The 16,434-nt window shown below is 44.8% G+C and overlaps 1 protein-coding gene across 10 annotated transcripts in view; it reads right to left on the bottom strand.

Moving 5' to 3' along the window:
- The window catches only part of TIAM1 (TIAM Rac1 associated GEF 1), a 464,731-nt gene that overhangs the window by 236,977 nt on the left and 211,320 nt on the right, over positions 1 to 16,434 (bottom strand). For 6 of the 10 annotated variants that reach the window (XM_024993768.2, XM_024993774.2, XM_059887396.1 and 3 more), the window contains exon 1: positions 2,479 to 2,645. The exons of 3 other annotated variants lie outside the window; for them this stretch is intronic. The gene's annotated coding sequence lies outside the window, so the exon portion shown is untranslated. Of the gene's footprint in view, positions 1 to 1,941; positions 2,378 to 2,478; positions 2,646 to 16,434 lie in introns of those variants that run through there. One more of the 10 variants, XM_059887402.1, reaches the window with a different exon arrangement.

The following is a 16,434-nucleotide window of genomic DNA, read 5'->3' as shown; positions in this document are numbered from 1 at the left end:
TTGTTTATGCTTCATTTAAAATACAAACAAAACCAAAGTTAGGTCTTTCAAAAATGAATAAAACTGATAATACATTAGCAAGGTTGATCAAAAAAGAAAAAAGGCACAAATAACCAATTCCAGAAATGAAAAAGGAAACACTTCTACAGATGCTGTACTCTTGAAAATTATTATGAAAGGATATTATCTGTAACTTTATATAAATAAGTTTAAGATGAAATGGGAAAATCCCTATTAAAAAGAAAACAAAACTCGTTACTAAAAACAAGATCATCTTAATAGCCTTACTTCTACAGAATAAACTGAACTTGCAATAATAAAAAAAATAAAATCCAAGAACTTCCTTGGCAGTCCAAGGGTTAAGACTCCACAATGCCAATGAAAGAGGGGCAGGTTCAATCCCTGGTCAGAGAACTGAGATCCCACACGTCCTGAGGGGCAGCCAAACAATATAAACAAATAAATAAGATAAAATTCAAATATCCAGAGCCCATCCAGGTATGGGCGAGGTATAGCGACCACAAGAAAACAATGATACAGAAGCTGTGACACCTGCAAGGTCATACAGCGTAATTAATACACGTTTCAAATAGCTTCACGATGATGTCCCCAGACAGTCCCATGTGAGAGTGTCTAGAAACCTTTCTGAATAATATATTCCCCCTTCCCTAGCTGAGGATTACTGTTCCATAAAACTCCACAAACAAGGGTCTATTAGTCAGTGTTAGCAGCATTATCACGAGATCGAGTCTGGTTGTCTTTCCTGTTGAGTAAGTTACTAAAGGCTCCTTGGCAGGGTAGGAGGAATCAGCATCAAGTTCATTCCCACCTGCATGTTCTTTCTTGAGCCCACAACAAGCAAGAAAGCAGGGCTCCAGCAGCCCAGACCATGCCTCCAGTTGTTTTTCCCTGGCACATGTGCGTGATCATGCCCAGTAGCTAAGTCATGACTGACTCTTTGCAACTCCATGGACGTACCCTCTGTAGCCAGGCTCCTCTGTCTGTGGGATTCTCCAGGCAAGAATACTGGAGTGGGTTGCCATTTCCTCCTCCAGGGGAATCTTCTCGACCCAGGGATCGAACCCCCAGGTCTCCTGCATTAGCAGGAGGATTCTTTACCACTGAGCCACCTAGGAAGCCCAGCATGTGTCTAGATTGGTTTAAAAGTAATTTCATTCTAGTTCTGTATCATAAACTTCGAGAAAGCTAAAGGGTGAAAGTAAACGAAGACTAAAACTGTGGGCACAGCATCCCGTCCCCCAAGCCCCGAAGTTCAGATGGAAGGTGGGCTGGGGAAGTCAGGCTGGTCCTTTCTGGCATTAGGAGAACAACAGAATCGGCCGCTAACATCCCCCCAAGTCACACCCACCCCAGAACCTGGAGAAGCCCTTACAAAATAAAACTTGGTTTTCTACAAATATAATAAGATCCACACATTCATTCGCCTTCGCTTCTGGCTCAGAGAGCAGGACAATTCTCTAAAAATTCTTACAAAAGATCAGCTTACAACACACACACACACACACACACACACACACACACACAGAGCTCCCACTGCTCTGCACTAACCTGTTGATCAGATACGAAATAGATGACACAGATAACAGTTAACGCCCAGGCCTCCACCTAACCAACCCTGCAGTAAGGAAACACTACACAGGTCAAAATAAAGCTCCTTGAGGGGCTGAAAATAAAACCTAAAGAATGCCCGCATTTGTCCAAGTTTATCCTCTGCTGAGACAAGTGAAGCGTCTCTTGCAATCAACCCAACCTCATGCCACCCTCCACCCAAACTTCCTCTCCCCACCCCACCCGAAATCGACTTGGGCAATCAATCTAAAGACAAGTCAGCTGCCACAGAAAACTAACATTTTTCAAGGAAAAAAGTTCCACATAAATAAACAACACCTCAATAGCCAGAAACCCTGGAACTGTACTCACTCAATCAGACAGAATTAATGAGAAACGTAGACTTCCCAGGCTTCACTCCAGAATTCCCACCCAGGAGCCTGTTAGCACCACAGCTTCGGAATATTCCTTCGGAAGTTTTTGTCACTTAAAATCCCGAGACTTTCACGGGGTTCATTTTCAAAGACGTGGACACTGAACGCGCGGCAGGGCAGCCTGAGACACGGCGCATCTTTGGTGGATAACAGGATCCCACCATCTCCTTCCAGAACCCAGATTCAGTGAGATCCTCGGTTACAGACGGGGCGAGCGCGGAAGGGGGTGGGGGATGAATCGCTTTCAAAACCCCGAACCCCTTTCCCCACGAACCAAAACCCACTTGGTGGTGTCCCCGGGCAGCCCCAGCGCAGCGCGGAGACGCGCCCCGCCGATCCCGGGCGCACAGGTCCCCGCGCGGCAGCTGCGGAGCCCGGGTTCCCATCCGGCCTCTCGCCGCCCAGAGCTGGCCCACACCTCCCAACACAAAGAAATGTGCCGATGAAAAGAACCGGGTTTGAAATTCAAGCTCACCGTCGCTCAGCGAGGCGCACATGCCGCTCGCGTCTTGCTTCCCATCTCTCAGAACTTCCAGTAACAGAAATGAGGAAGCAGCCAGCCTTCCCCGGGCTCCAGGCGGTGGGAGTGGGCGTTACCTTGTGAAGTTTCGTGCTGTGATGAATCTGGTCATTTGGGTGTGTAGAAGAGGGTTTGTGGCTCCTCCCCGCACACCGTCGCCTCCCTCCTCTCCGCCTCCTCCAATTCGTCTCCCCTTTGGTGTGCGCAACGCCGTGGACTCCCCAGCGCCCAGCTCCTCGCATCCTTTGGGGAAATTAATTCCTAACAGGTTTTACCCATTTTACACACGAACCTGGTCGCCCTGCAGAAAGTCTATTTTTCGAAAGCACGTGGCAAGAAAGCAGTGCCTCTTATCGGATTTAAGAGGCTATAAATCTTAAATAACTGCGCAGTACCCGCTCTTTCCCGGCAGGAATATGGGTAGTTCAGCAAGTGGAGACCTAATTTTATGAATATCTAGTTTAAAAGAGTCGAGGACAGAAAAAAAAAAAAAAAAAAAACACTTTCAGCTGCTTATTTTTCCTTTAAAGCCTATTACAAAATATTTCAGGTATACAAAAATATATTTGAAAATAATATAATGAACCAGACAACTTAAAATTCCCAATCTTGTTGGGAACTCCTCCCTGAAATGCACCCCCCTGCCCCTCCTCTTTGAAATATAACTGCTGTTAATTTGATTTCCCATGAGCAATTTCTATATCACAGTTTCTAAAAATTCTAAAGGACATAAAGCCAACAAAGCTCACGTGAAAGCAGTCCAGTGGCATCTTTCAGCTGGGCTTGCTCTTGGTTCCCAAACAAAAGTTCACTTAAATAAAACTTTAAAAGGACCACACATGAAATGAAGCCTCAGGTGGCCAGTTAAAGAGAAGGAAAGAAATCACAGTATAAGAAAATAGGATATCTGGAATGACAAGCAAGAGGCCCTGTCTGAAAGAGTTGAAGCATTCATGGATGAAATTGATAGATTAATAGCACATTATCATTTTACAAGGTTAAGAGCTGTGTTAAAAGCCAAGGATACTGACCCACTGCTGCAAGGGACTTTTTTCAAACAAACAGGCCACAGAAATAGAAATACAACATTCATCATTAAAGAGGTCGTAATTGCTCAAGTGCCTGTCAGAGATACAGGCTGGGAGCAGTTACTCAGAAAAGGGAATTTTCAAGATAATCATGTTAAAAATCAAAATGGTAAAAACCACAATCCGGTCAAAACTGATTCAAAAATGAGTAAGAAGTAGATGCCTAGTTGATTTATATATTCCCAGTACCTTGCTGAGAAGCTGCTGCTCTGTGCGACCCCATAGATGGCAGCCCACCAGGCTCCCCTGTCTCTGGGATTCTCCAGGCAAAAACACTGGAGTGGGTTGCCATTTCCCTCTCCAATGTATGAAAGTGAAAAGTAAAAGTGAAGCTGCTCAGTCGTGTCTGACCCTCAGCGACCCCATGGAAAGCTAGCATAAGTATACATTTAAAGACTGTCTGATAAATGAAGCAAACAACCAAGAGAATGCTCATGAAGACTTCTGAAGGAGCAGAATGAGAAAGGAAAGCAGTGGTCCTGGATGTGGATAGTGGTTTTGGTCCCGGATTTGGATAATGGTCCTTACCAAAAGGTGACTTCCCTTAAGGGGATATTTAGCAGTATTGGAGACACAACTTGGGGGTGCAATTAGCATCTAATAGGTGTCAGTCAAGGATGCTGCTAAGCACCCTAAAATGCACAGGAAAGCCCCCTTCAACAAAGGGTTATGCAGCCCAAGAAAACAATAGTGCTTGCTATTGTCAGCAAGACCCTGACAGAGGTCTTGCTATCCACTGTCACTTAATGGACATTCCATCTATGATCACCAATATTATAAAGAGACTCTCCTGGGGCTTATGACAATACAGAACAGCATTTCTCCTTCCTTCCCATTGTGTAGCATTTGATGACTGATGGCTGTCGTGTGAGCTCAGAAGAAACTGGGCACTGGGGTCAGATCAGGAAAAAAGTTTACCGATTTGGGGTTCATGCAACTCACAAAACCAACTTCTGTTGAATTTGGATGAAGATAATCAAGAGAGGGTTGAGAGGAAGATGACATAAAGCCAGGATATCAGCTTGAGAATCATTGCATGGCTGGGCAAGGAGGCATCGGGTGCAAAGTGAAAGAGTTGTGAAAGATACACAGGGTCGGGCTTATCCCGGTCACATCAGTCATCTCTGTATAGACAGTCACTAGCTGGAGACACTCCACTGAGAACAGGAAGGAGGTTTAATCTCATTACAGCTTACCGAAAAGCAAGTTACAAATCACTTACAGCAAAAAGAATGTAAGCATCACAAAGTCTACCTCTTTCCTACAGGTTTTTCTGGTCTCATCATTACCTAAGAAGTATTGAACACTTCTTTTAACTAGGATGCCATATGTTTTTTTCTCCTTTCTTGAATAAGAAAGAGATTCGTTGTTGTTGTTCAGAGGTGTGAGGGGTGGGTGCGAGGGGGCAGTGGGTGTGCTCATTTTGAATCCCCCTTAAAACCTAGCAGATGGCAGGTTCTCAATAAATGGACGTGGTATTAAACTGAAGGAGTCCCCACTTTACTACCCACCTCTCAGGTCAGAAAAGAGAGTCCCCTACAGTTGCTTCTGGCAGAAATCCACGGGGCACCAGGGGGTTCAAGAGTCTGAATGATCTGACAGCACATGAAGAATCTGCTGACTGCGTTCAGCGGTTGACAGATTGCCAAAGACCTGACATGGGTGACCAGGGCGAGCCCAGACCAAGATCAGAGCCTGAGCAGTTCCCAAGCGGCGGCCACTGGCCTTCCAGAGAGGTGTCTCTTTGCACCACAGCGCTTACTCCCACAACAGAAGAAGAGTACCAGGCTGTGGGTCCCCCACAAGCCACGTGATGAGCTGATGACAAAAGACACTTGAGCCCTCCTTAAGGTACCAACTCCTGAGCCTGCAGTCTCTAAAGCCACTCATTTTGCTTTTCAAGATTCATATGAATTTAGGAAAAGAACAAGTAAGCACAGTTCTGAGCCCTACACAAGCAATGAACTCAGGCATCAACAGGCAACACTTCTGTAACAGAGAAATACAACCAGTAGAGGGCACCCAACTGACTTTTGTTTTTACCAGTCATCTGGGGTCAGGATAAACCTGGAGACGATATTAAATGAAACCAGTTACAAGAGTAATCCTCCACTACCACAAGTGGGAAAAAAGAAAGATTTACCTAAAAACCAGTTTGAAAAAAATCTACAAGCCATGACACCCTTATATGGTATTTATACTGCTTGTGGATATCTATACAGGAGCTAGCTAAACTGACATAATTATAATTAATTAATCAGTTAATACATGTTGGAAACAATATTTGATATGTGGGGAAGAAAGCCACAAAGGGTTAAACGTCTCTCTTCTTTGTCAGCTGAATTTACACTCAGGAATTTACACTCAGAAAAAATTTTTTTCTTAATTTTCCCCAAAGATTTTACTAGGTCTTTATCTTGCTATTTTGCTTATTAGACCTATAATAGCTGGCTTTTAAAATTCCTTTGAAATTGTGTTCTCAATGACACAAATGCTCTTCTTAAACAAGATTCTTCTGGATGAGCTATTCAAGGGTCTTCAAAACCAACTTGCTCAGGAATCAAAGCAGCTTAACCCCAAATCATTGTAATCGGCTGAGCTGAAAAGATCTGCAAAGTTGATATTAGTGCCTGCAGTGAGCGCTCTGCCACTCTCCCCGGTCTAAATCTGGAGCTAGGAAGGAGGGCTAAGGTACCAAGTGCTCACACCAACCTGCGGTCACCTGTATTACCCTGAGTCAGCAACAAAGCTGGGGAGAAAGTGCTCCTTAGGTGAGGTGAAGCCCAACTGAGGTGTTAATTAACATCGTCAAATATTCTGAATCCAAATAAAATGATTCCCCAGCACAGGTACAGATCTAAACACAGATCCAGTTAATCCTATGATGTCACTAGGGAAATTTCAGAAGCTTATTCACAAATACATTTCACAGTTGACTGACGTCTGATTGCCAAAATCAATTTTTTAATGTTTGAAACTGATTGAAAGTCTAAATATGGATCCATCTCACCCAGCCCGCTTGGTGATCTGAGGATGCGTTCAGGGACACTGACATGTTTGAAAACCCTTGATTCAGCCCTGGACGAGCGAGGCCTTCCTTCTCTCTGAGAAGAAACCAAAGCCCACCCTTTCAATGTCTTGTCTTGTCTTGATGTGCAAGTGAAAGTGAAAAGTGTCAGTCGCTCTGTTGACTCTCTGTGACCCCATGGACTGTAGCCCACCAGGCTCCTCTGTCCATGGGATTCTCCAGGCAAGAATACTGGAGTGGGTTACCATGGCCTCCTCCAGGGGATCTTCCCAACCCAGGGATGGAACCCGGGTCTCCTGCATGGCAGACGGATTCTTTACCATCTGAGCCACCAGGGAAGCCCATGATGTGCAAAGCCCTCATTAAACTTGATTTGATAAAAGAATGTTTTATGACTTTACACTTTGCACCAACCAAACTGTGAGGCTCTTTCTTTCCTTTTACTCTTTCTTGAAGTGCTTATATTGTTGTTGTTGTTGTTTAGTTGCTAAATCATGTCGGACTCTTTTGCAACCCCATGGACCCACCAGGCTCCTCTGTCCATGGGATTTCCCAGGCAAGAATACTCGAACGGGTTGCCATTTCCTTCCCCAGAAAAACTCTTGACATCATTTTTGCTATCTGAAAACTGAATGCAAAATCAATTAGTGGAAATATTCCTGAAAAATACACCATCTGCTGAAAAAGGCATGCAAACTCTAATAGCCTTTAAAGGCCACCTCCAGGATACACTGCAGTGACTGTGCGGCAAGTTCCTTGAAATCCAAAGGCTTCAATTTCCTCAACCATATAAATGATGGTGTTCAAATTAATTTTCTCTGACTTCCCAGCTCTAGCTTCCAATTATATGTTTCCATGACTTTAAAATTCCCATTGGCTTTCATTGCCCCAAATTACATTTCTTTACAGAACCACTTTTATCTCACATGCCAAGGCTAAGAGTTTCAGGACTCCAGTGGTGATTGACGTAACTAAACCCGGACTTGTAACTGGAAGGGTGAAGGGGAGAGGGGAGGAGGGGTAGCCAGCGGAAAGAGGGAACAAGGAGGACAGAGGACGAGTCCATGAGCTCTCAGCCCCTATTAGCTTCACCCACACAGAGCCCAGTGCTGTCCCGCCCCCACACACACTGTGAGGCAGTTGGTTCCAAGGTCTCCAAGCGCCTTGCACAAGAGATGCATGTGGTTCGTGGGGGTGAGAGCATCTGGGTTCTCACTGGTGTGGGATCTTTTAGGCATTTCTCTGCTCAACAGCGATAAACAATAACAATTATTATTGGCACAAATAGTCACATCACTGCTGAGTAACGAATGTACCAAGATAAGAAGTCAAGCTGTAATTTCAGTCCTGCTATCTTTCCAAAGAACATGCAGCCAAGATAACCTTACCATTCAGCACGATAGCCTCCTGCAAAAGCTGGGGCAGGGAGTGTTCTCACTGGGGAGGCCTCCTTTGCTCACAGGAGGTGCAAAAACAGGCAGTAAGAAGACCTACTTCAAGTCCAGGCTCCACTAACAACCAGGTAAGTGACTTAAAGTAAACCCTCCAGTTTCTTCAGTAAAATGGGAAGTTGACATAGATGCCTTTGACAATGGGTGGGATGGGCTAACAGGCTTTGTAGGAGCACATGCCTAATATTTTCCCTAAACGGTAAAGGGTGCAACATAGGCAAAGATATGTCAATCAGGAAATAAGCCAAGCCTGCTTCTCAAGCTGTTTTAGTGGTTAGAATGTTTTTGATGTTTTTCTGTTGATATTGTTATTTTGGTCATGGATATAGATAGTGCAGTTGAGACATGAGCTTCCCTCATGCTCAGCGGTAAAGAATCCACCTGCCAATGCAGGAGACACAGGTTCGATCTCTGGGCAGGGAAGATCCCCTGGAGAAGAGAATGGCAACCCACTCCAGTATTCTTGCCTGAGAAATCCCACAGACAGAAGAGCCTGGCGGGCTACAGTCCAGGGGGTTACAGAAGAATCAGATACGCCTCAGTGACTAAAAAACAACACAATTGAGACTAGTCACATGCTGAATGGGAGAGTGGGGCCCCTTCCAAGAGCCCAGGTCCACAGAGACCCCTCTTGAGCCCTTCCTGTCGAGCCCCTACTATGAGGAAGCAGCACGTCCCCTCACGAGGGTCACTGCAGTGAGTCACAGCAGCCTTGGGTGCTCACCAAGGACAGCCAATAAAGTGGTATTAGGTTTTGTTTTCCATGGGGAAGAGGAGCTTTTAACTTCATTTCATATTACAGGAGAATGGTAAATGTCATTTCACATTTTCTGCATTACCCAGAACATGTCCAGGTGAAGCTGGGTAGGAAGGACACACCCAGCACGTGGGTATAACGGCGAAGTAAAAAGGACCACACCCACAGATGCATTTCTAACACCTGACATCTGCCAGAGTTCTCTGCTAGTGAAAGGAACATCATCAATTCAAATCAGGGGACCTGTAATACCAGGAACTTGCTAATGGGAATCTACTCGGTTCGCTTTCCCTTCCAAGCACACAAGCATTGGATTTTATGGTCTCTAAGACCACACGGCTGGAGAAGGCAATGGCACCCCACTCCAGTACTCCTGCCTGGAAAATCCCATGGATGGAGGAGTCTGGTGGGCTACAGTCCATGGGGTCGCTGAGGGTCGGACACGACTGAGCGACTTCACTTTCACTTTTCACTTTCATGCATTGGAGAAGGAAATGGCGACCCACTCCAGTGTTCTTGCTGGAGAATCCCAGGGACGGGGGAGCCTGGTGGGCTGCCGTCTATGGGGTCACACAGAGTCGGACACGACTGAAGCGACTTAGCAGCAGCAGCAGCAAGACCACATGGCGCCATTTTCCCTAGACACAGATCCAACATGCAAAGATTACTTTCAATCAGGAAATGCAACAAGCTTATATATCAGAATAGTAAATGGCCCGAGGTAAGGCAATAGACTCATGAAGGGTCATAGACCAGTGTATATAAGCGCCGAAACAAGGATGGCGATCTTGTAGGTCAGAATGGTTACGTGACCTGCTCAGGCTCACAGAATAAAATGACAGCAGACTCAGCCTAGAAGCCAGATTGATTGAAACCTGCTGTTCCTTCCACCAATTCAGGTATTACCTCCTTAAAATAATTCCCTAAAATAAACATTAAAGGCAGCATAAAAGTGAAAGTCGCTCAGCTGTGTCCCACTCTTTGTGACCCCATGGACTCCTGCCAGGCGCCTCTGTCCATGGAAGTCTCCAGGAAAGAATACTGGAGTGGGTAGCCATTCCCTTCTCCAGGAGATCTTCCCAACCCAGGGATCAAACCCAGGTCTCTGAATTGCAGGCAGATTCTTTACTGCTTGAGCCACCAGGGAAGCCCAAGAATGCTGGAGTGGGTAGCCTATCCCTTCTCGAAGGGATCTTCCTGACCCAGGAATTGAACCGGGGTCTCCTGTATTGCAGGTGGATTCTTTACCAACTGAGCTACCAGGGAAGCCCCAAGACAGCATATACATAAATAATTCTGAACCTCAAGACAGTACAAAAGGCACATATAAATAAAATGATATACATTGATCCCGTCTACAACTAATAGCAAACCATAATAACTGGATGCACAAGAAACTTCTTGGCTCAACTCCAGACTAGCAAACAAGAGGCTCAGAAACTTCAGATGGAAGGATGCAATTAAGCCAGGATGGCTGAAGGCAGGCTGATTCACCAGCAGCCAGCGTCCTCCCAAACAAATTACAGTGGTAAGCTTGGCAAGAAAAAGGGGGAAGCCTGGTAACGGCATGGGACACTCATACATGCCAAGGGTCAAGAGGGCACCCTGGTCAAAGACGAGGATCCCCCAATTTGAAAAGTCCTACTCCGAGAGGCCCAAGAAATTAAAATATATCTCCACAGATGATACAAAATGGCATCATTCCTAACTTGCACATGAATGCTCAATGCAATATTATTCACAATAGGCAAAAAGTGAAAACATCCGAGGTGTCCATCAGCAAGTGAATGGATAAACAGGATGCCGTCTGATAAACACAGTGGAATATTATTCAGCCATTCAAAGGAATGGAGGATGATGCTTGCTACATATGGATGAACCTTGAAAATGTCATGCTACAGTGACAAGGTCAAAGCCCACTCACATGAAATACTTAGACTAGGCAAATTCATGGATATAAAGAGGAGATCCGAGATTACCAGGTGCTGAAGAGCAGGGGAAATGAGGATTTACTGCTTAATGGTTACAGTGTTTCTTGGAGGTGAGGAAAAAGTTTGGGGCATAGACAGTGATGGTCATTGCACAATCTTGTCAATGTAATTATTGTTACTGAATTATAAACACAAAAATGGTTAAAATGACAAGTTTTATGTTACATTTTTCTACCACAATTTTTTTTTTTTAAGATTCAAAAAGAGAATTCATCACTTTCAAACTACTGGTTCAGGTACGTGTAGCTTTTCACAATACTGCTGTTAAAAAGTCATCAAAACTTTAAGCACGTTAACTAAGCTTTAATGTGTGCCCATTCTCCCTGTCACATCACCATGACCTCGACCATACACCAGCAGCATTTTTCTCTGACTGTAAGAGGTAAAACGGGATTGTCCAATCTGTAAAACAAAACCTCTTGTAATCACGAAGATAAAACGAGGCACACCTTTGCACATCAGGAGCTTCCACGGCTGCCAGACGTTACACCTGTAGGGAACGTCTCTCACCATGGCTCCACTTCCACCAACCCATCCCAGTGCCCAAATTTCACAGCGGAACATGAAGCCAGAAAGGGTGGGATCTGAGCCCAGAACAGTAAGAGGAGAAAACAACTCAAATTCAAATTATCAAATGAAAATACTAAATGGCACACTTTTTTCTGAGAGTGATAAACAGTCTTTTATTGGGTTTGGTTCAGTTCTAGGATGAAAGAAAATATAGCCATGGAAAATGTCTTATATTCCTAGTGTTTACTGTCTCACATATCCATTTAATTGAATATCGGCTGTTTTTTATTATTGAAACTTTATATTATTCTTTTTTTCTACTGCTTTATTAATATACTTTTTAATTTTCACAGAGCATGTTTTATGCATTTTTCCCACAGAGCAGACCTAGACTGGCCAGGAATTCCTTTTCTAGTTACAGGCCTATTTTCTAATTTTTGTAAAGCCTCAGTCCCCCATCTGTAAGACAGGTTATAATGTGAGTTGGCCAACAGTTCCTTCAGGTTTTTCTGCAACACCTTACAGAAAAGATGGACGAACCTTTGGCCAACCCACATAGTATTTTACTTGTGACGCTATAGGAGGCTGAGAGCACTGAGAAAATTTATGAAGACCTCCGTCAAAATCATAGGACTGGGGTCTGCTCATCAATGTTTGTATCTGGTCCTCATGACAGTGCAACAAAGTGCTAGACCCATTTAACCAATAGAGAGACTGAGGCACACAGGGGTTACATGAATTGCCCAAAGCTGTTCAACAGGAGGAGGCAGGTCTGAAATTCTAACTTGGTCTCACAGAGGCTGGGAGCCTGGCTCTTCCCGACCTCAATGCTACACTTGGCCTATAACCTTGACATTCATCATTGACCTGGGCAGCCTCACGTGCACTGCATTTGTTTCTACTGTCCTCATCACCTCCAGAAGTCACTGATTCTCACGGCCTCACAAAGTCACAGAGCTGAGTCTGATTCCCAAAGCCTGTGCTTACTCACAGGGCGCCTTGCCTCCCTCCCAAGACCAAATGGAGCGGCAAGCCACATACTTCAGAGTCTGACATGAACTTACTGGAAGATAATCATCACTCCATCTGAGAAAGATGACCGAACAAGGTATCTACGGTGAGCAAGTTCAACTGGGCAACAGTCAAAGAATATGCATAACCCACATGAAGAAAATTCATCAGTTCAGTTCAGTCACTCAATCATGTCCAACTCTTTGCGACCCCATGGGCTGCACCACGCCAGGGCTCCCTGTCCATCAGCAGCTCCCACAATTTACTCAAACTCGTGTCCAAAGAGTCAGTGATGCCATCCAACCATCTCATCCTCTGTGGTCCCCTTCTCCTCCTGCCTTCAATTTTTCCCAGCATCAGGGTCTTTTCAAACGAGTCAGTTCTTCGGATCAGGTGGCCAAAGTACTGGCGTTTCAAGCTTCAGCGTCAGTCCTTCCAATGAATATTCAGGACTGATTTCCTTTAGGATTCAAAGTGTCCTTTCGCAGAACCAAGGTCCCCTGCCAGAGGCAAGTTCCAGGTCCAGGTTGAGATAATTAACCATTGGGTGGGTATTTTATACTAACCTATTTGCAGTGTTGGTTCCCAGTCAAAAAGAAATACATGATGAACAGAATCTTGCTGGCGCTCAACCAGCTCACACTCTCCCAGACTTCCCACTGAAGCAAAGCAGGTGAGTCACAGGATGACACATGAGCTCTTGGCCTAGGTACCAAGAGTTACCCGTGCCTCCTGGTCAGAGTGGAGGAGGCTCCTCTCCAAGCGGCCTGACCAACGCCTCACCAGACCACCTGAAACCCTGAAGCTCAGCTTTCCACTCCCAGCCACCTGGCTACTGAGGAAAGGGATTTCTCAGCATCGGATTACGACGATGCCCAACCTGCCACACTTTGAGATCTTTGCAGAAGGCTGGCGATGACCAAGATAAGCCATCTCAGCTTCAACGTGTTCACAAACCTTGCTCAAGCTCGGGTTTATGACTCAGACTCCTCCCTCCTCCCAAAGCCCTGTGCCCTGAGAGCCTTTGTTCTTCTTTGCTGGCCACAGATGAACTAAGCCCATTGGAGAACAGCTGTAATCCCTTCCCTGCTGAACTTTCCATCGGCAAAAATTAGTCACGTTGGCTGGGTGTGAGGTCAGCTGTTTCCTGAAGGAACACCCACCAGAGAGTTCCCTTTCCCGCTCCAAAAAAAAATCAAATATAGCTCTTAACCAGCCTCATAGATGCTACTGGCACATACATGGACCCTACTGACTCAGTCGACTTCAGTAACCAAAAACAATACTCTTGGCTTTTGGCATTAGCATGGGATTTTGTTTTCATGGGAACATGGTGCCAGCTCATGGCTATTTGCTCCTGTGGGAATGTGCATTCATTCTGAGTATACATGGACCCTAGATTTGAGCCCTTTATTCAAGGTACCTTCTCTGGGAGGTCCTTTCCCCTCCCTCATGTTCTTTCCCACTTCCCTGCTTTATTTCTTCCTCCTTTATACACACAGAATATGTTAACACACAGGCACTACATCAACAAGAAAAAGATCAACAACCAAATAGAAAAATGACAAGTGATTTAAACAGGTCATTCACAAAAGAGGATATTCCAAATGGCCAAGAAACCCATGAGCAGGCGTTTAGCCTTCATCAGGAAAATATAAATTAAATCCAGAAAATCCCCTCATTACCAGAACAGCTAGAATGAAAATGAGTGATAATGCCAGGGGTCCTGGAGAACATGAAACACAAGAACTCTTACATTCTCAGGGAGAGTGGAACTGGCTCAACTTCCTTCTGTATTAAAGATGAAAAATCAGCAATTCCACTCCCAGAGATAAACCCAAGAAATGCATGCACATGTGCACTCAGGAAACTGTCCCCAAACATTCTCTGCAGCATTATTCACAGTAGCCAAATGTTAGAACTAACCCATTTTTCACCAGCACTAGAATGGTTAGATCAGTTATAGTCTGCATATACAATGAAACTGTGAAATAGTGAAAATGGACAAATCAGACCTACACACAGGAGAGATGAATTTCATTGTTTAAAAAGTGGAGGAAATGAAACCATACCTAAAAGAGTAAATAAAGAATGGTGGCTCGGATAGTAAAAAACTGCCTACAGTGTGGGAGACCTGGGTTGGATACTTGAGTTGGGAAAGGCTACTCACTCCAGTCTTCTTGCCTGGAGTATTCCATGGACAGTGGAGCCTGGCGGGCTACAGTCTGTGGGGTCTCAAAGAGTCAGACACACCTGACTTCACTTTAACTTGAGCTTCCCTGGTGGCTCAGCTGGTAAAGAATCCGCCTGCAAAGAGGGAGACCTAGGTTCCATCCCTGGATTGGGAAGACCCCCCTGGAGACAGGAACAGCTACCCACTGCAGTATTCTGGCCTGGAGAATTCCATGGACTGTGTAGTCCCTGAGGTCACGAGGGAGCCACTAACACTTTCACTTTCTGCTCATATAAGATTCAAAACTAAACTACAGTGCTCAAAGAGACATAATTGAGTAATAAAACTGAAGAAAAGCAAGACCATGATTCCAAAGAACTCCGGCCCAGTTGTTATCTTCAGGAGGTGGGAGGAGATCCTGACTGAGCACAGAGGGGCAGGACTTCTGGCGGGGCTGACAACGTTCCATTTCTTGAGCTGGTGATGACCACACCCACCTTAGAGTGTACATTCAAGTGTGCTATTCCAAACGGGTGGCCCGTTTCACAATTTAAAAAGAGTTTAGAAACCCCCTCCACCAAGAAAATCCACATGAAAACTATCTTGGAGAAAAATATCTTTCATCAAATATTAAACCCCTTCCCAAATAAGAAAGCCTCTTATTTTTAGGCTGCAGATATAAAATCCTGTATAAACAGCAGAGCTTCATAAAAAAAAAATCTCTGAAAGAAAGTTCAATGACTAAGACAGTTAGTGACACATAAGATAACATTCTTGTTCTAAAGGGACTACTTAGTGCATGAAGCCATTTTTCTCTACTAGCCATTTAAACTACATTAAATTAAATTAAATCTACTAGCCATTTAAATGGAGAAGGCAATGGCACCCCACTCCAGTACTCTTGCCTGGAAAATCCCATGGACGGAGGAGCCTGGATGGGCTGTAGTCCATGGGGTCGCTAAGAGTCAGACACTACCGAGCAGCTTCACTTTCACTTTTCACTTTCATGCATTGGAGAAGGAAATGGCAACCTACTCCCGTGTTCTTGCCTGGAGAATCCCAGAGATGTGGGGGCCTGGTGGGCTGCCATCTATGGGGTCACACAGAGTCGGACACAACTGAAGCAACTTAGCAGCAGCAGCCATTTAAAATACTAGTAGGTCGTATGGACATAGATTCCAGTAACTCTTTTCCTTGAGGACTATTGTCATAAGTGTGACTGATTAGAAAAAGACCCTGATGCTGGGAAGGATGGAAGGCAAAAGAAGAAGGGAGTGGCAGAGGATGAGATGGTTAGAAAGCATCAACAACTCAGTAGACAAGAATTTGAGCAAACTCCGTGAGATAGTGGAGGACAGAGAAGCCTGGTGTGCTGCAGTCCATGATGTCGAAAAGAGTCAGACACAACTTAGGGACTGAATGATAACAACAAATAAGATCTTCCCAACCCAAGGATAGAACCCAGGTCTCCCACATTGCAGGCAGATTCTTTACCATCTGAGACACTAGGGAAGCCCAAGATATAGATAGATAGATAGATAGATAGAGAGACAGATAGATATGATGTATATACTTATTATTATGTACACATATACATACATGTTTATGTATTATAGCTCAGTCAGTAAAGAATCTGCCTGCAGTGCAGGAGACCTGGGTTCAGTCCCTGGGTTGGGAAGATCCCCTGGAGAAGGAAATGGCGACCCACTCCCGTATCCTTGCCTGGAAAATCTCACGGACAGAGGAGCCTGGTGGGCTGCAGTCCATGGGTTCACACGACTGAGCAACTAACACTTACTTACTTATGTATTATATATAGCCAGCATAAGAATATGCCACTCAATATGCACTCAATATGCCAGCAAATCTGGAAAACTCAGCAGTGGCCATGGGACTGGAAAA

This window comes from Bos taurus, chromosome 1 (assembly GCF_002263795.3).
Source record: "Bos taurus isolate L1 Dominette 01449 registration number 42190680 breed Hereford chromosome 1, ARS-UCD2.0, whole genome shotgun sequence".
NCBI lineage: Eukaryota > Metazoa > Chordata > Mammalia > Artiodactyla > Bovidae > Bos > Bos taurus.
The sequence above is the reverse complement of the archived record's forward strand: the minus strand, read 5'-3'. Positions and strand labels throughout refer to the sequence as shown.